This window comes from Heterocephalus glaber, unplaced genomic scaffold (genome assembly GCF_053883595.1).
Source record: "Heterocephalus glaber isolate CG9 unplaced genomic scaffold, H.glaber_assembly_v1.0 deba00001447, whole genome shotgun sequence".
Lineage (NCBI taxonomy): Eukaryota > Metazoa > Chordata > Mammalia > Rodentia > Bathyergidae > Heterocephalus > Heterocephalus glaber.
The window spans coordinates 12385911-12406793 of NW_028258299.1; the positions used below are offsets into that span (position 1 = coordinate 12385911).

A 20883-nucleotide genomic window follows, 5' to 3' on the forward strand; every position below is an offset into this window, starting at 1 on the left:
CTTGATGTGTTTACTGCTGAATTTTATCAGAACTTCAGAGAAAAACTAACACCAATACTTTTCAAACTTTTCCCTGAAATCGAAAGGTAAAGAATCCTGCCAAACTAATTCCTTGAAGCCAGCACTATCTTGATATCACAACCAGACAAGTACTCAAAACAAAATAAAACTACAGGTCAGTTTTTTAAATGAACACAAATGCAAAAATCCTCAGCCAGATACTTGCAACTAGAATACAACAAATCATTAAAAAGATCATATGTCATTATCAAGTTGTCTTTATTCCACAGATACAAGAATGGTTCAACATATGTAAATCAGTAAATGCAATACACCACCTACATGGAAGTAAGGATAAAAGTCACCCGATAATCTCAATAGATGTATAAAAAGCATTTAACAAAATCATTTTTTGATTAAAAAAACCCTGGTGAAAATAATTATAAAAGGATCTTACTTCAAACTGATAAAAGTCATTTCTGACAAGTCCAATGTCGACATCACAATGAATGAGGGAAAAATGGAAAGCATTCCTTCTAAAATCAGGAACAAGATAAGGGTATCTACTATAACCATTCCTTTTCAATGTCATACTCAAAATTTTAGTCAGTAATCAGGCAAGAGAATATCATAAAATGGATATTAATAGAAATGGAAGAAGTCAAACTGTTTATTTTAGATGACATGATCCTTTACATAGAAGACTCCAAAAATTCCAACAGAAGACTCTTAGCAAAATGGCTGAACACACAAAACTCAGTGGTGTTCTTGAATACCAACAATGAAACCACTGAGATGTATAGATTTAATGCAATTCCAATCAAAATCAGAAAAATAATCCCATTTACAGTAGCTTCAAAACATTAAATACCTGGAAAATTAACCTATCCAAAGAAATAAAAGACTTTATAATGAAAACTACAGTTCTTTTTAAAAAGAGATTGAAGAGGATACTAGAAAATGGAAAGTCATCCTATGTTCTGGATAGGCAGAACAAATATTGTAAAAATAGTAATATTACCACAAATGATATATAGATTTAATGAAATTCCACCCAAAATACCAATTGCATTCACCACAGAACTAGAAAAAAACAATTCTAAAATTTATTTGGAACCAGGACAGTCCTAGAAGAGCCAAAGCAATCCTGATCAAAAAGGGCAAAGCAGGGAGCATTACAATCCCAGGTTTAAGTTATACGGCAAAGCTACAGTAATAAAAACATCAGATACTCACACAAAATAGACATGTTAATCAATGGATTAGAACTGAGAATGCAGAAATAACCCCATGCACCTTTAGCTGCCTGATTCTTGATAAAAGAACCAAGAAAATAAGTTGGAGAAAAAATGGTGTTGGGAAAACTGGTTATCCACATGCATAAGACTGAATCTAGACCCTTCTCTCTCACCCTGAACAAAAATCAAATCAAAATGAATCAAAGACCTAGATATAAAAATAGAAACACAAGTCTACTGGAAGATAAATGGGTAACATTTATGAGGACATCAACATAAGCAATGATTTTCTGCACAGAACCCCAGTTGCACAGAACATAATAATGAGAACGAACAAATGGGATTACAGCAAATTAAAAGCTTTTGCACAGCAAATGGAACAACCAATAGTCGGAAGACAAAACCTACCCAATGGGGGAAAAATTTTGTCAGCTAATCCTCAGATAGAGCATTAATATCTAAAATATATAAAGAACTAAAAATATTAGACCTCCAAAAATAAAAGATCCAACCAAAAATGGGCAACTGAAATGAGTAGACACTTCTCAGAAGAAGTACAAATGACCAATGGATATAGGAAAGAATGTACAACATCTTTGGCCATTAGAGAAATGCAAATCAAAACAACTGAGATTCCATCTTATCTCAGTAAGAATGGTATCATCAGCGACTCAAGAAAACAAGAAAAGTGGACAAAGTTATGGGGAAAAAGCATCCCTTTTATACTGTTGCGGGAAATATAAATTCGTACAACTACTATGGAAATCAGTATGGAGATTGCTCAAAACGCTAAAACTAGAGATTCCATTTGACCTTGCTATTCCTCTTCTGAGTATCGTCCCAGAAGAGTTGGACATAATGTTACAGTGATACGTGTTTATAGCAGTATAATTCACAACAGCTAAATAATGGAAGTGACCTATACGACCATCAACAGTTGAATGGATAAAGAAAATGTGGTACATAAACACAATGGAGTACTACTCTGACATAAAGTAGAATAAATTTGAAACGCTTGATCCCTAGATGGATCTTAAGACCATAATTTAAGTGAAATAAATCAGACACAGAAGTATAAATATCACGTGGTTTCTCTTATATGAAAAATCCAAAGTCCAAATTTTTTGGTTTTTTTATTAGTGAGCATTTGTAGTACACGATGTTTTCATTCCATGTGGGGAATTGGTACATGTAGATAGCACGTCTCAATTCCCTTTCTCATATTCTTTTCCTCTCCTCCCTCCCGCCTCCATCTCTTGATGCCCTTCTTCTTTGAAAAAGACCTATCTTCCTATTTACTATTATCTATCCTTTATTTATACTGTGGGTAAATTAAAGAGCAAAATAAAAGATGAAAGTAGGAAACAGGGACTTTTTTTGGCACTGGAATAGAGACTTGAAGAGGGGGAAGGGAGGACAGGGAAGGGAAAGGAATAAACGTGATTGGGCTACAGTATGTAAATGTATCAATCCCCCAAGCTGTGTGTAAATATCATATATATTTATACATATATTGTGTGCAAAGATACACATAAAGAAAGAAAGAAAGGTGTGTTTCTTCACAAGGACTTCTTCGTGGATGTTCAGAACAGGTATATTTGTAATCACCAAGAACTAGGGGAGAAAGTGGCAATATCTGCTGCCCATGATAAAATATGAGTTCAAATGAAAAGTTGGAATTTTGGGAAAGTAATAGCCTCCACTATGAGCTGATGCCTCAGTTTGCTCATGCTGCTATAATACAATACCAGAGACCGGGTAACATTTCAGTAGCAAAAGTTCACCTCTCATAGTTTCAAAGGCCGGGCAGCCCGAGATCAAGTGCCCACAGGTTCAGTGTCTGCTTCTAGGTGGCTCCGGGGTGCTGTATCCCCCGTGGTAGCATGTGACAGATGCAACGGTTCGGACCTGGAATGTTCCTAAAAGCACATGTGTCAAAGGCTTGGGCCTCAGTCCGTGGTGCTGTGGCAAGGTGGTAGTGACTGGCTCCTGAAGGGGGTGGGGACCCCAGGCCTTGCTTCCCTCTCTTGCACATGAATGCTGAGCTCTGCCATGTGCTCCCCTCCAGGATGTGCAGCTTTGCCACAGGCCCAAAACAATGGGCCAACTGATCATGGCCTATAGCCTCCGAAAACCTGAGCCCAAATTAACCTTTCCTCTTGGTGCACTGCTTCTCTGGGAATTTGTTGTCGTGACAGAGAGCCGACTAACACAAAGGGCCAAAAAGAGCCTCGCTAGCTCCCTCCTTTTCATAAGATCTCCAGTCCTCCAAAGCCCCACCTCTTGATACTGTTGCTTTGAGGATTAAGTTTCAACATGGATTTTGGAAAGGGACAAAAGCATCTGAACCTTAGCTGCTGGTTTCTGATCCCCCTTCTCCACGAGAAGCCACCACTTGATGAGTTCCAGTGTCCTGAACAGGATATTAATGTGCTCCTCCTTTGTCCAAGTCCATGTCTGAACGAGGATGGAATTTTCCTTATGCTTTGAATACCAAATGGCAATACAGTGAATGCAAACAAACATGAAAATTTACTTTGCTTGCTAGTAAGTCAGACAGTGAAGACATTTGTAAACATATGAGAAAATGTCATTTTTTTACTGCTATTTTTCCTCTCATCAATTTTTATATAGCCATTTCCATTTAAAATATTATTTATGTCAATATATATTAGTTCTATTACTGTGGTTTAAAAATCAACAAATAAATTTATATAACATTTCTAGATTTCAATTTCTAATATGGAAACTGGCACTGGATATGGTCCACATAAACAAAAACCCTTTAGAGTCCTCAATAATTTTTAACAGTATAAAGAATCCTTTTTCAAATTTTGCTTCTGCCATTTACCTACTGCGTTATCTTGGACAAGTTACTTTAAGTTCTTTTTGCTTCTGGAATAGAAGTAATTTTTACCTATCTCATAAAGTAGGTTTTGAGGATTAAGTGCAGATTAACTTCTCTAAAGGGCTTAGAACAAGTCCTGACTCCACCAAGAGCTGTATCAGTAAAGCAGTGATGACAGAGACCCTCACATGCACTATCGTGTGGCAGCCGGTGGTCCTGTGTTCCCCACCCAGCTGGGAGGCCCCCCCCAGGGAAAGGTGTCTGCAGTGCCTCTGGATGCTGGCACAAGGCTCAGTGTATCCCAGGAAGCTGTGAAGCTTAATAAATAAATGAATGTGAAGTTGGGAGAGAGCAGGGCAAAACCGGGCTAGATTCCGGGTAGATAATCAAATTTATGTAAAGGAAGTTCAATTACAAGCAGTTGCCTAAGACCGGAAGGGTGCACGGGAGGACCAGCCACCAGGAACTGGACTGACATGGTAGCGCATAGGGGTGACAGAGAAGGGTCCTGGTTGTTTGGAGTGATTTTGGATGGGGTGCCCTCTACCCGCCCCGCAAGATGCCGTCTAGCACCTGCTGAGCAGATATGGAAGGCTCCGTGGACACGGGGGTGGAGACGGCTCCACCTGCTGGCGGGGCCGTGTAACACAGCCCCACCTGATTCTTCGTGGCTGATTACTGGCGTCTCTGCTTGAGATCAGAGCTGAAAAAAGGAAAGAAGGTTGGAGCATAAAATATCAGCCGTCACTAATTTTTCAAATCTACATTTTAGCTGAGTAGGTGTGTATTTGACCATCTCATCCTTGTGAATTCTAAGGTATTTTGGGATGTTCAGGAAGGAAAAGAAAGAAAAGCTATTCAATGTCAATTCCAGGGCAGATGTGTTATTTAGGCTTTCTCATTTAAAACTCTGAACCGCTTAGGAAGGAAAGCAGTATTACCCCATTCTGCACAGGAAGAAACTGAGGCTTGTGGTGTAAGTAAAATCTCCAGGAGCCCACTGGGAATCAGTGGCCCGCTGGGATTTGAACCCAAATCTGTGAAAGTGCAGAATCTACTGTCCAAAAAAGCAAGTTCTATTTTAGTTTTATTACTTAAGTAATGCATACATCTTGTCTACAAATGAGAAAATACAAATGTAAATGAGATAAACAAAAGTAAAAAGCAAAAACCACCCATAAACTTTACCAACCAGATATAAGAACTGGTTTATTTTTCCATATTTTTCCCCATATATGTATTTGCAGCAGGCTTTTCTGCTCAAGAATATATCATAAACATAGTTTTGATTCTATAAAATGTATTTCTCTATAATTTTACAAGATTGTCTAGTACTTCATTATATGAATGTACTGTTTATCTGACCAGTTCTCTGTTGTCAAATATTTAGCTTATACCTTGCTTTTCACTAATGTAAAAAAAATTCTGCATCCTCATGACTTAAACTTTGTGTATATCTTTACTTCCTTGGGATACATTTTCAGAAGCAGGACTGATGATTTAAAGTGTATTTTGGTGTTTAAGACATTTCAATATAATATAAGCTATTGCCAAAATTGCTCCCCTATTTCCCAGCCCCTTCAACAAGTGAGTATAAAAAAACTTTGCCAGCTGCATCATCACATATAAAATAGTTGTTTTAGTAAATTCATGTTCTTGCAATTCCACATTCTTGCCTCAAGATCCGTTTTGAGTAATGCTGTCCACTGGGGTGTACAGTGTTAACATGCTGCTTGTCCCAGGTCACAGTGCCCTTTGCCTGTCTGAGCCATGGCCAGGGAGCCAGGTGAGAGGGAAGATGCAGGTCTGCCTTTGGTCAGGCCATGGGACAAAGGGACCCAGAGGGCTGGGGTGCTGGTGAAAGTGGCTCAACTGCACAGGACTCACAGGGACTGTGGTGACCATTCCAGATGAAGAGCTGGTGCCAACCAGTCCATCAGGGCAGGTGAGGTCTGTCGCCAAGGGAGGTGGGCAGGCATTGCAACATGGGCAGACAGTAGGGAAACAGATGTCAACTCCTGCAGGGACAGCACTGGGAGGAATCTGGGAGAAATGGAATTTCAAATGTAAAGAAAAGTGCTTTTCGTGGGAGCTTTGTGTTCTACCCAAAGTCATTGAAGGGCTCAGCTGCCAAAGACTCACAAGTTGGCATTCATGCCCTCGGTGAATTCTGCATAATCCTGCATACTTTTACACTTAGACATCTACTTTATGGTTAAATGTATCTAGCGGGTTACCTGTGACTCAAGGGAAGCCTCTCAGGGGTTGAGTATACTCAAGAAATTGGAAGAGGTCTCAGAAATGAAATTGATAACTTCCTAGGTCAAATTTGCAGGGATGGGATCCTTCCATTACCATTGGCTTTTTCTCTGAATGCAGCCTGACTATGAGAAAAACTAAATACTGTGTAAGTTGTGTGTGTATGTGTGGAAGCATGAAATAGGAACAAGGGGAAATGGGTGTATGGAGTGTCTCATGGTAGCTGAATAAGATATCTCAATCACTGCATAGCGGGGGCAGTCTTCCATCGGGCTGTAATAGTACAAATTGTTTGACTAAGTCTTTTGCACAGGCAGTACCCCTTCATCTCTCTGTCTCTCTCTGTCTTTCTGTCTCTGTCTCTTCTTCTCTCTCTTCAGGATTGAATTCAAGGCTTTTGCACTGGCTACAACCTGAATCCTTCTTATGCTTTTGAACTTGTGATCCTCCTGCCCAGCCTTTCATAGTGCTGAAAATGCAGGTATGGGCAAGCCTGGATGTGGTGTTTTGTTTTTAAAGTTAAATTTAAGATGATTGACCAACCCCCCTGCTGTGTGACTCAGCTTTCTGTAGAAATACTAACGTAGTCTTAGAGGGAAACTCAGGTTTTTCTGCCTGGGAACCTTCTCTGTCCTCTAGGTGCCTTTGTACATCTCTGTTCTGACCCACTGCTTCTAAAGGCCAGCTCTGAATGCAGCCTGAGCTCATTTACTTCCTCACGGAGCCCGATTTCTCCTGTTTGCCACTTGGCATTCCCATTCTGCCCCAGCTTGTGTTGGTGCTAAGACTTTAGACTCCAGGACTGGATTTGATGAGAGCTAAGGCCTAATAAGGAAGTTGGGGACCAGGCAGGAAATCTCAGGCCACAGGGGCACCTAGGGGCCCAACAGAAGTACCATGAGCACCTTTGCCCAGGAGCCCAATTTACTGTTCCCCAACCCCAGTTGCCTATGCCAGGGCTTCTCAAGGCCCGAGTTAGTGTGAGACAGAATACGTTGCCATAGTTGGAGAAAGGAGAAGACTTTGAAGGTGGGTACTGACAAATGTAAGGATTAAAGCCAGCAATTGTCGGAGCCTGCACTGTCCACACTTACTGCCTACATTTAGGCATGAATGGAGCAGAGTCCTCCCTCACCCTGTGAACTGTCCATTATTTATCCTCAACTTGATTTTTCAAAGTATGTGAAAGTAGTTTACTTTCAAAGACACCTTCAAAAGAAGAAATAAAGTACATTTCGAGGAGAACCACGTCCCAAAGAGAAGAGAAAAGTAGGACACATGAGGTGAGGGACACCAAAGATTTTAATAATTTTTTCCACTTGCTAGGGGGGATCCATTTGGACTTCATTTTTCTAGTAGTCAAGAGATAAAGGGGTTCATGAAACCCATTCTCACAGCCGGTATGTGTGGCTCTTCTTCTCCAAGAAGATTGTCCTCATTGTCTAAGGGCATAAAACTCACATTCTTAGATGTATGGATATTTCTTTCCTCTCTATGAATTTGTCTTATTTTACTGTGGGAGTGTGAGATTTAGCAGATGCAATGTGGAAGTCACATAGGCTGGGTTCCGTCCACTGTCCAGACAGAGGCTTCATGACGTAGGAAGTGGTTAAACTTCTTCAAACCTCAGAAAAGTGCTGAGAAGACACTGAGGGAGAATCATTCTGGTCTGTGGGTGTCAGGGTAGGCAACCTTATCTGCTCCTCTAATTGCTAATATGTGGCAGATTCCTGTCTGGCCAACTTCAAGGATCTTTGGCAAAGGAGGCTCGGAAAGGTTCAGGGGCTGTCAGGGACTGCATAGGCATTTGCAAGGACCTCAGCCTGGGCCTTCCGGCTTCCAAGCCCTGGCTCTTCTCCCTCTGCATCTGGATTTTCCCCAATGCCCCATTCCAGCTGCCTGCCAGAAAAGGTTTCTTCATAAAGGGCCACAAGTCAGCAGCAACGTCACAGTTGAAAGACAAGTACCTGTTTGTCCTGATGTTTGGCACGTTTGCTGTGCATGTCCTTTTCTAGGCTGTTCGGAGCGTGGAGAACCAGGAGGGAGTCTCTGGAGAAAGTGGCTCCTGTTGCCCCTCATAGCAGTGAGCCATTGGGAGAACTTGAACTGGAGCCTACTGAATGCGGGCCAGGACCCTGGCTTTGCCAGGCAGATTCTCTGCTCTCAGGAGCCAACTTTGATGTAGAAACCTTTCCACGAGGCCTCTAGAATGAAGGCAAATGTGAGCAGAAGCTAGACGGGGCCTCAGAAGATCTCTGTCTCTTGGAACATGGACGAGGAAGTGGTGTCAAGTCCTCTGGGCATGGGGCAGTGGGGCAGGATGGGCCTGGCGCTAGGGCAGCCACTGTGGGGACTCAAGTTCTTTTGCAAGTCAAAGTTCACTTGGCCTCAGGATCTCTTTGGGCTGCCTGGGTGTGTGGATTCAGACTAGAAGAACATCTCCCTGGCTGTAGGCGTGCAGTGGCTACTAGCTATTTTCCACTGCAGCAGCCAATGTGGGCTGGGTTTGGAGGCCCTGAGCCTTGCAGATGCCAAGTGGGGAAGAAGTCCCAGGGGCAGAGTCCTGCGGGTCTGTGAGCCACTTTGGGGAGGTCCAGGACCACCGAGGAGGCAGAAAACAGTACAAACCTTAAAATTTTCTTTTCTCACCCAAAGATGAGAAATTACATAAACAGGACCAGATTCCGACTAGGAGCACTTCATCCACGGCATTAATTATCAATCAGTCACTAGGCGGAGTGTGGGATGTGTGAGTATGGTGCTCTGTGACAGTCACACAGAAGCGAAGACAACAGTGGCTTGGAGGGAGACAGAGCCTAACAAGAGGAGTAGGCTCTCCCGGGCTTCCTCCAGACCAAGGGGTTTGAGCTTCATTTGCCACACAGCCCACAGGAAAGCTCTGCCAGCTTCTCACCTGGCGAACAGCAGGCCTCTGGACACTTTGGTGGGTACATTTGAGTAGACCAAGCCTGGAAGTAGGCAGAACCCAGATTTTGGAAACATCCAGGGACATAAGAAGGGCAAGCAGCAGTTGAACTGTTGGAGGCCACGCAATCCAGGAAACACAACTGACAATCGGCTTCCATAGGAACCTGGAGTGAGTTTTCCCTTAGAATGACACATTTTCTTTTCTTTCTTAAGCCTCCTGGGACTTCTTTTGGGAATCATGGAGGTCTCTCTGCTCGGAAAGTTCAGGGGATTCATGATATCTTTCTCATCAAGTGGGGTGGCAGTGGCTGCTCTCCTCAAGAAGGAAGGGCACCTTCTTCACCCTCAGCTCTGCTCACTCTCTTTATGTTCATGAAATTGGGTGGCTTCATGGGCATGTTAAGGGATGCAGTTGACAGATGGTAAGATTCCCGGGGCCAGCTGCGATAGAAGAGGTGCTCACCCCACAAGGATAAGGCTGAGAGAAGAGAGCCCGGATGTAGTTAGTTGGGATGTAATCTCAATGTCTACTGATGAGCAGAAGGTGTGGAGGGTCAAGTCCGCAGGACAAGGTAAATATGTGAACCGTGAAGTCAGAATCTGGGAGCATCAACAGTGAGGTAGAATGAGACTGAAGGAAGAGACAAGGACAAATGGTGCAGGACAAAGGACATGGAGAGCAAGGTGGTCCCATGTACTAGGTTCAGCCATTGTTGGCTTAGTGGATCCACGAAGAACATTGGAGTAAAACATAAATTTGAATCAAGAATAAAAGTCCAATAGTATTTTAGACAAAGACAGAGCAAAAGTAAGTAATGAAAGAAAAACAGATGTCCAGCAAAAAGCAGGGGGGTGGGAAAAGGATAAGTGTCTTTTAACCACTGGTGTTAGTAGACTCATTGGCTGGGAATACATTGCTCTTACATATTTCAAGCATCCAAGCACCATGCCCTTCCAGACGATACTGGAAGGAACAGAAAGTGTAGGCCTAATACAGTAAGCTCCAAGAAGGAGACGCTAGAGGCATTTTATGAAAATGTGTAAATTCAAATGAACCTCCTTGAGACTTCCCAAAGACTATATTTTTCTCTTGATGAGGCAGAAGTTTCCAGCCACTGTCTCAGCATAAGCATTTTTATGACTCCTCTGCCATTTGCACTGAAGTAAGAGCTGTTTTCTAGATGAGTCCATCTATTTTGGCCAGTTGTAACCTGGACCAGGAGGGCAGTGGTCTGCTACCTTGAATGCATTCTTTGGCTCTTGTGATCACCAAGGCTGACTGACACTGCCCGGAAACCTCTGTATTTGGGAAGAATCATTGTGTTCTTAAAGGAGGTGGCACGCCTCAGGGGCCACCGTGAAGACTGGCATGTCGCCTGTGGTTCCCATATTTAAATAGGAGACCGTTAGGCTCTGGGTTTGTATGTAAGCAAACTGAAGTCTATCTCAGAATTTAGAAGAAAATGAAACTTAAGCTCAGTCAATCACAGATGGCCAGGTGGGCATCAGTTATATAGTCATGAACTTCCTACTGGGATGATCCAAATAAGGGAGCTGCTCAAACTTCAATGACAAACATGCTTTGTCCTGTTCCCACATTTGTCCTATATAATTCTTCCCTTCCTGCTGCTTTGGTGGGGCTTCTGAAACTGTCATCTGGAGCTGCCCAATTTGTGAGTTGCTGTTTGCTCCAAGAAAAGTCTTCAGTATTTTATGTGCCTCAGTTTATCTTTTAATCCTATGCAAGGGTACCTCGCTGAGGGGGTGAAACACAACCCAGCCTCAGCTTGCTAAGCCAAGTGCCCTGACCTGATGGAAGGGCTGCCTTTTATTAATCCGAATTAGAACACCATACATATCAGAGCTGGCCTTGTCTTGACCGATAGCTACACCTCGTGAATGATATTATCCACCAATCATATTTGCTATTCCTAGCAACCTAGTGGGTCAGAGGAAGACTGATGTTTGTGCTCCCAAGGTTGGTGGAGGAGCAGGAAGACTGCAGAATCTAACTGGTTTATGGGGGTATTCTCTTGGTTTGCCAGAAATTGAATCCATTGAGCCATAGTCTACCATACTTCCCAACAGCAATTTTCCTTCTCCAGCCTCTGATTACAGGAATTCTCAGCAAGCAAACCTGTGACTCAGAGGTGGTGCCCAGCTATGATTCTGGGGTATCCTGGGAAGGGGATCCCAGCTCAGCAGAACACAGAGTAGCATGCAGTGAAAAGGCTTCCCTCTTGGAAACACAGTACTAAGCCCCTACTGGTGCACATCGGGGGTGTCCTCACTGAACATCTGACACAATTTTTATTCGGTTCTCTAGCAACTTTGGGGTTTTTATTCTTTCATGGTGAAGATTGGCAATGGGATGGGCGAGGATGGGGTGGGTTTGCAAAATATTAATGAATGGAATCTGTGCCTTTTCCTTGACCCAACTTGGCCAGCTGCACTGGGTTGAAATTCTGCATTCCATTGTTCTCCTTCTAAGAAAACAGAACTGACTCTGTTTAGCCCCAGGAATTGCCTGTGTAGGCTTATTTAAGAGAATTTGCAAACCAGATGGATTTACTGTTTACTGTCAAAGGGAAAAGGATTATTTCTGAAGGCCACCGCACCATGATCAGAATGGTTCCCCACCCATGGTTCTCTTGCTTTCCCATCTGTGTGCTGGCTCAGTAGGACATTCTCTCTCCTCCCTATCTGCGTGCACTTCTTATGCATACCAGCCATCAGAGTTGGCTATGGAAATTACTACTTAATTTCTTTCTCTACCAGCTACTGGCATATTACAGTGTTGAGGCTCTGGTCACCACTTTGTATGGTGCTGTCCACCCCACTGTCCTGATCACAGATGTTAAGACTGTGAATATGAACCCACTCAAGTCCGTCTCTGGGAATTTGGAAACTGGGACAGTGAAAGAGATAGTCTTTCTTTCGGCCATTGACTCTGGATAGTATAACCATGGAAGGTGCGGCTAATTACGTCTTCTATCACTGGAGAGGACAGGTTCAGGAGCAAGTTTAAGCAGAGGGAGGAGAATGAAACACATTTCAGAGAGAAACAGAGTTTGATGATGGAAGCAGTGATCCCTCTCTGGATTAAGAACCCTCTCTATTCAAGACCTAGTTATGTCCCTTCTTTTAAGCTTAGAAACATGCCCCTACATTCTTATGATAAAATGCCCCCTTATTTCCCCTTAAGTTATTTCTAGTTAGTTTCTGTTAACTGCAATCAATAATGTTTTCTGATACTTTAACTGAATGATTCTTATGATTAATATAATCATCCTCTTTGAGAAACTTGTTAGAAATAAAAATTCTCATCCCCAACCTAGTGAGTCAGAAATCTGGGGATGAGGTCCAGAAACATGTTTTTAAAATCCCTCCAGGTCAAGTTTGAGAATCCTTGACCTTCCTGGCTAGAGTCGTGGGTGAAAAGAGCAAGGACAAGCCTGGATTTAAGCCTGCCTGGGTGCAGACACTGATTATGTAATTCTGAGTAAGTGGCGTCATCACCAGGTGGAGACTCAGGCTTCTCAGTGGAGAAACGGAGGGTCATGATGTCTACACTACACAGAAGCTGTAAGAAAAGGACGCCTCTCTGAGCTCTTAGAGAACATCAATTTGTTTTGTCTCTGTGGACACTTCCCTGACACTGGACAAGAGGTGGTGTTGGCCCAGGAGACACAACCTGAGATTTTGAAAACAATCCAACACTTCAGCAGAACTGGTTGCTTTTCATAGCTCATCTCTAATCAGCACTCCAAGGCCAGAGCACTGGTGCCGCATTACCCTGACTATATGACTGGGTGGCTGGGACTTAAGCCCGGTAAATCCAAAACTCATTTTGATCCCTCAGATTTTGCTGACCTGTTTTTCTACTCTGTGGTTAAAAAGCAAAAACATGCAATGTGGACCTCCCTAGAATAAAACATGGAAACCAACTTGTCCATCTTTTAGGAAGGAAACCAAAACCTTCCATTTTTTAGTTTGTTCACTGATTGATTCACTCATTCATTCATCTACCCCCAAATCTCATTGTGGTACTTCTTGCTGTGCACACGATGTTAGACGATGGTGATTTTTAGCTAAGTCCCCGTGTCCTATTTCATTTCTGATAATTGCTGACATATAACAAAACAGTATTAGCTGAACATGGAGGAAGAAAATGGTCTGGGCATGAGGGTTGTGTAGTCAGATCTATCTTGCTGCAGCAAAAGGTGGAAGTTAGGAAGTGTGAGGCTTGAGAGTCAAAGCTGGTAATAGAATGAAAAGGTTAACAGGCAACATCTGCTTTGGTTTCAACAGCATACCATTCTGTAATTAACAGCAGCAGATGTTTTGCAAGGAACTCCCAGTTCTTTGGGCCCCATTTGAACTGAACTTGATGGGTGACCCTTCAGCAGGTAGATTCATTTGCCAAATACTCTGGTGTTCCTCTACAAGGGGGTGGGTGGCTAGCTCTCCTTAAAAAAAGAATTCTGTGTCTGACACTACTTGACAGCAGAACCCATCCACCCCTTTGTGAACTTCTGGTATCCAGAAATTCCAGCTATCTTCTGAATGAATCTCCACCCAGGTCTTGGCTTCCATATCGCTGAAGCTTCCAGTTGTATGCAAGATGGGGCAAAAACATTGAACTCCTCCCCAGACAGCTCTTTGGGGAAATTTGTCCAATCGGATGCTTCCTCAGACATAGCCGGTAGGGGAGTCTGGGACTCTATTTCAGATTCAAAAGAGATGTCGGGAGTCTGGAAGAGAAGACAGCTATTCGGTGGTTGTGTTAACTACTGCCTCATATTTGAAGAATGGTTTTTCTGTTTGCGTCAATCACAAAATTCCTTAATGAAAGTCAAGTTGTGTCTTTCTTGTTCCCAGACTTTATATAGAACAACAAAAATAATGACTAACAACTTCTATAGGGGTAGTTAGCATCCTTAACCTTGTTTGGCCCTTGCCTCTATCCCAAAGGAGTCAGCTGATTATAATCCAACCATACATGTTAAATATATTTGAAGGGGGAAGGAAAACAGAGTCATGGAAGGACACCGGGCACTTTGGCCATGCTCTGTGCTGGGGATTACACGAGGATACTTTACCTGGGCTCTGCTAGATAGTTTACTCGTCCAACTCACCTTGTCCCCGTTCTTAGCTCACCTGAATGTGAAATGACATCCCAAGCAGGGCCACCCACAGGGAGAGACTATACTGGCTGAGCCAAACGAGGATGACCCTTCCACGTGAGGGTAGCTTCTTAATCTCAGTGCACAGTAAGTGACACAGGGGTTACATGGTTTCCAGGAAATTAGCTCTGACTGCTTAGGAGACAAGTGCTTAGTGCTTGGTTTAGGAGACAAGGGTCAGCTCTCAGGGTTAACAAAACAAGGTTCCTGACCCTGTGAAACTGCAGGATAAATCTGAGTCAGCAAAGGGGTGAATAAAATGCCCTCATGCTCCTGAGCTGCGTCTTGGAAGACAGAATGATCTCCCGCTTTCCCTGGCAGTCTGTTTTCTTTGCGTCTGCTAGGAAAGCCTGCAGAGCCCATTACCGTTCTTGCAGTCCTGGTCTTGTTCTTAGACGCTGTCATGGCAATGTGTCCAGGCCTCATGTCAATTCCTGGCCCAAGTCACTTTCTGACCACCCAGTCGATTCAAAAGCATCACCTAGGAAGGTGTGGAAGCAGGCAAGACGAGCGAGACAGCACCCTTCTCGTCTATGTGGATCATCTCAGAGGAGGGGAAGACAGGTGCATGAGTCACTGCGATAATACCAATACTACCAGCGTCTTTCTGTGTTCCTCAAATGCATCAGCCAATATATAAAACAGTATACATATTATTATATATAAGTATAATTTATTTTCAATTACGTTTTGTATAAATTATACTTTATCTTAATATATAAAATTTATTTTTCACAGCAGTAGATGAAAACCTTTTGAAAAGATGCAGTCTTGGCAAGCAACTTGCTACATGGCATAAAGCTAGTAAATGGCAAGATATAGATTTGAGCCCCCGGGACGAGCCGTGGAAAGATTATTATTGAAGTTCCAAATGGATGAGAGTGTGGGGCATGGGGCTGACATTGTTCTGCTAATTTCCACTCATTGCTTGGTTCTGCCCTGGGAGCTCATCAGAATTAGAGCCCCAGGCAAGGGGAAGAGCATCAATGCCTTCACTGGTAGAAGAGTGACTTGGACAAATTAGTGGACCCAACTGGGAGTCTCAGAGTAATAAGAATTGACAGTGAGGCTCTAAGAACCATTTTACATTTTAGAATTATAATGCAAATTGTGCCTCTGTCTCATACAATGCGGTAGACACTGACTACACTATTTTGGCTGGAATTTTAAAAACCTAGTCTAGTTACACCAGCTTTCTCTTTGTGCTTCATGAGGTCTCCTTCATTGGTAAATATCACTTCTTTTTTGAAAAAATTTTTTTGCAGTGCTTGGGATGGAACCCCGGGCCTAGGGATATAAGGACAAAAAAGACCCTTTTCCAACTTTAAGAAATCTGTCATCAAACAAGGCTTAATGGCTCACGTGTATAAGCCCAGCACTTGGGAGGCTCAGGCAGGAAGATTAAGAGTTGAAGATCAGCCTGGACTAGGTAGCAAGACCCTGTTTAAAAACAAACAGCTACCATTACAAACCATTCTAATAGTAGGGGAATATTTGTTTTTCAGGTGCTGGAGAGCCACCGGAAGGTTATATGCTGGGCGCCTCCTGTGGGAAGGCTGGCATTTGGAAAGACCTTGACATTTAGAAGGCCCCAACCTAGGACTGGCATTTGGAAAGATCCTCTTGGCTGCAGTGTGGAAGCTGGCTAGAGCCAGGCCCGGAGGGAGGCAGGAAGCCAGGAGGCCAGCACAGAGGCCACAGGGTGATTCTAGCCAGAGATGGGGCGGCCTGAACCTGGACAGAAGTTGAGAAAAAAGATTTGAGGAGTCACTGGCTAGGCAAACTTTCTCATGAGCTGCTCCCTAGAAGGGACATAGATAGCACAGCTAACCAAGCGCCACATCTGTGGGCAAGGGCTCTGCACCAGGTGAATGCTTTGCCACATTTCCGATTCCAGGAACCGGCTGGAATAACAGGAGATGCTCACCTCCAGGAGCCTGGCTGCAGGACTACTTGGCAAGACGAGTCCTCTGCCGAATGGAAAGTCCTGCTGTTGTGCTTCAAGTGAGCTTCCCTTGGAGGGCTCGCTGCCCAGGAAGTCAGTGCGGGGCTGCAGTGTGGAAGGCTCAGGACCAGAGCCTGGCTGCTTTGAGTGGGAGCCAGCTGAGGCTGTGCAGGGGGACCCGAGCATGCTTCACGGCCACTCTGGGCTGCATTGAGGAGAAGACACTGTGTTGGTGGGAAACGCTGCTGTCTGTCCTGGGCAGTGAACAGAGAAAGGCCTAGGAGCTAAAACAGCTGCTCTGTCACTTGGGCTCCTGCTAACCCTAGGCCACTGAACTGGCTCTGTGTCCTTATCTGAAAAATGAAGATCTACATAGTACACCTTCGAGAATAAGCCACATGAAGAAAGACTGCTAGTACTATGCGCAGGGCCTTATAGGAAGGGCCAGTTATTGGTTGAAGGGTCATGGCTGTCTAACAACCATAACTCCCAAGAGGTTGGGGAGGTGGAGAGGAGACAGAAGGCCAGCTATCAAATGAAAGGGCAAGCAGAGAATGAACTTACCCTGGGGCAGGCATGGTGGCGCACGCCTGGGACCCCAACACTCAGGAAGCTTAGGCAGGAATATCAATGTCAATTCAGGTATAGCCTGGGCTACACAGGGAGTTCAAGACCAGCCAGAACTACCTATTGAGACCTCATCTCAAAAAACAAACACAAAACAAACTAACAAAAAGAATAAACTTACTACAATAAAGGCATGCTTACTTTATCCATCCAGTTATCTAGGATAAAGATGGCTCCTGAGTACTTGTTCACCAAATGTACACAGATTAAATCTTCTCAATGACTCAATCCTGGAAGCATCTTCTTTGAAAGTATCCCAGGGGGAGTCTTTTGGGGAGCTTGGTGCTGCTGCTGTTTACCCTGTAATGCACAGGGCTCTTAAGTGGGAAGAGGCACTTCCTTTGTGGCTGTTCAGGGTGGCTTTCATGCTCTTTCCTCTTTGTGAGACTGAATTGTTTATTGAACCCCATCTTCCAGCAGTGCCTTATAAATGATCTTGGATGTTTGAATACACACACTATCTCACTGGCTCATCGAGCAATCTAGAATTGTAGATGAGAGCTAAGCTCACGTCCCTGTTTTACAGGTGGGGAAGCTGAGGCTCGGAGGGATAACATAGTTTGCTGAGGTCCCACAGCTGGGAAGAAAGGGATTTAGAATCTGGACCCCGCTGGTCTGACTCTCAGACTGGTGATTATTCTTCTCCTCTGCTGTGAGCTCTGCCCAGGGACTTGCTGAGCCCAAGTCCTGGCCGGTGTGGGAAAGGCAGGCATGGACGACCTCGAGGGTGGGGGAGCAGTGGTGTTTCACTGAGCAGGGGTGTTCTCTGAGCACTGTGGGTGTCTTGTCACGGGAGTATGTAGGATCCATGCTCAGGCAGGAGACTCCCTTCCTTTGCTCTCCACCTGGGCTGTGTGGGAAGGAATTCTGGGTCACAACCACCATCATTAGAATATTAATAACATGTTCTTGGGAGAACAGCCTAGATGTCCTCCCACCCAGCTCGGCACCAAATTCTTGGTGTTAGACAAAGGGCTCCTCGAGGATTAGCCAGACATTCCTCCCAAGCCTCCTCACAACCTCTCCCAGCCTGCCACCCTCCCCCTCAGAGCCTGGCACTGTTGGACGGGGACATCTGGGAGCTTGAGGGCCACTGCCCAGCTGCGGTCAGACATGGAGCTCCCTCTTGGCACCCAGCTGGCTCTCACCAGCCAGTTTCCCTCCTCACACATGATTTTACAAAACCAAGACGCGCTTTCTCACTGGCCTCACAGGGAGGTCGGTCTGGCTTTGAGTTCAGGTGCCACCGTCTGGGGAGATGGGCTGTGGGTGGAGGGGCTCAGGGAATCCTGTCTGAGAGGATGGCTTGCAGGCTGGGCTCAGTGAGGAAAAGGGGAGGCACAATACAGAGGGAGGGAAGAGCAGGCAGCAGGGCCCTGCGATGGGAATGAGGTCAGGGAGCCCCTGGAGCAGGGGCAGGGCTGCGTGAGTGAGGGGGGTCGAAGGAAGCTGCAGGGGCAGCGGGGCAGATGCCAGAGTACAGGCGTCCCTTCAGGTGCCAATCGCCTCCCTCCCACGGGCCCCCACAGGGGTGAGAACCTTCCAAAGTCGGATTTCATGCCAGTTTGGCCTCCTGTGCCATAGTACCATTTCTCCCAGGGCCAGGGGACACCCCAATACAAGAATGACCATAGGGCTGCGTGGTTTTCCTGATTCTCCAGCAGTGAAACAGGTGGGTGGAGAGCAGGACCCACAGATCCTGGTGTGGCTGGGATGCCTCCCCCGTGGGTGTGGAGTCCAGTGAGGAGCACAGCCAGCCAAGCAGGTGGTCAGGGCGGCAGCTTGTCTTGGAGGGCAGGGCACAGAGGGTACAGCCGGAGCCCAGACCCTTTCCCAAGCACTGGGGGTGTGCGCTGTCTGCAGATGGCCTTGGTCCTCCCTTTTGGGGAGCAGCCCTTTGGGGAGCAGTGAGTCCTCAGACCACCACTCGCCTTGCTCCAATTTATCAAGTACACGTCTGACTCCTCTCTTGGCAAGCAGACTTCGGGGGAGACAGAGAAATGACCTTATTTCCCTTGTCATTAAGGCTGAGCAGGGACTGAATTAGCTAAGATGAAAAACACCAGTGGCTAGCTTTGTCCTCATCCCCGGAGCTTATAATTAGGCAATCATTTCTCAGCTCTGGCTCATCAGCCTGTGCATGAACCTCACATAATAATTACAGATGCGCTTTAGAAACGTGCTGAGTGTCTCCTCTGTGGTCTAAGCCCAGCCAAGTCCCAAGCACTGTTTTAAAGGGGACATTCACTGTTGGCCTCTTTCCTGGACTGATGCAGAGCCCCTTGCCATCTGCGTTGTTTGCTACTGTTGGTTCGGGCTGCTTTCAAATTCATTGCTGCTGCTTCAATTTCTGAGCTTGCCCTGTGACCTTGATAACCAACTCTATTGTGTCCACTATCACTGGGGTTCCCTCTCAACCTGTGCCTGGGACCCCTCTAACCCTGGCACTCTCCCCAGGGTACAGTCTCACTATGTCCTCAGGGAGCTCCCAATGCTCAAATTAACAAGAAGAAAGCTCTTAGCATATTGTCCTTTAGAACCATCCATGTTGTCTTCAATGACAGAATTTTATTCTTGTTGTGACCTAAAAAAGCCTACCACGGTGTATGTAAACCATATGTTCTTTATCCATTCATCGGCGGAGGAGCCCTTAAGCTGTTTCCATATCTGGCTATTGTGAATAACAGTGCATGACGAAGAGTGGATTGCGATATTCTTACCACTGGCAAGGATAAGAGTGCTAGGTGAAAAATACGTGGACTAGCCGGATTTAATCAGTCTGCAATGTTTGCATGTATCATAACATTACCTTGTAGCCTGTTAAGTATATATAATTGTTACTTGTCCATTTGAAAATTAAAAATGAAAGACAAACAGAATACAATAATGCAACTGGCCACTCAGCCTGTTGTATTCCAGTGCCCCTGCGGGATGTGGAGTCTTCCTCCAGCTCTAGGAAATGGACTCACTCAGCATCTGCACAGACTTCCGGGGCCCTGGCTCTGTGCAGGTGGGGAGCATGAGGAGAGGGCGAGCTGTGCAGAGCAGAGAGGAAGCAGGACCGAGTTGAAATGAGCTCTGCATGGACCGGTGACACCATGGTCTCATCTGTGTCATGGAGGCCACGATTGCTGCCTTACACGCTAATGGGTGCTTGGGACTCGCAGCAGCAGAGATATTTAAAATACCCGGTGTTCAGGGATGTGTAAATGATCAAGAGTTGCGTACAAACATGGGCACACTTACAGACATACTCACATATTTTGTAATGAAAAAGAAAATAAAGCGCTATTGGCAAATCTTGAGAAATTAATGTTTCTTCTGCTTAAAAAAAAAAATCCTGTTTTTTTCTCCCTTGCCTACCTACCAGCAGGTAAATTGGATTTATCAAATGAGTCAGTCAAAATGAGATTAGTAACTTACTGTGAGTTTCCTAATATAAGGGCCCAGTGTGTGGTTTTGTGACTAGTATCAGTGCCTATGTGTGTGTGTGTGTGTGTGTAATAAAATTAAATTCTTATATCCATGCAACATTGCAGGGCCTTTTTATATGCGTTCTCCTGTTTCACTTGTACAGCCACTTGGTGAGATATGCTGGATTATTTTCACCTGATGGATGAGGAAATGGCCAGGGATTTAGCTCAGTGGTTCTGCCACCTGCCTCGCAAGTGCAAGGTCCCGAGTTTGATCCCCAGTACCAAAAAAAAAAAAAAAAAAAAAAAGAGTATCTGAGGGATGAGGAAATGAATCTCAGAGAGATTAAGGGATTTTTCCAGTCACATGAAGAGTGGATGAAACAGACAAGGTTCAATCTCAGTTCCCATGGCCCCACATTGGGGTTGACAAACACAT

The 20883-nt window shown here is 44.7% G+C and overlaps 1 long non-coding RNA gene across 1 annotated transcript; it reads left to right on the forward strand.

Annotated features, from left to right (window-relative positions):
- Positions 1-5863: 5863 nt before the first annotated feature.
- On the forward strand, positions 5864-17251 carry LOC101700052 (uncharacterized). The gene is made up of 2 exons (XR_001182637.3): positions 5864-6031; positions 15965-17251. It is a non-coding gene; the product is annotated as an uncharacterized LOC101700052 (long non-coding RNA).
- The last annotated feature ends 3632 nt before the right edge of the window (positions 17252-20883 follow it).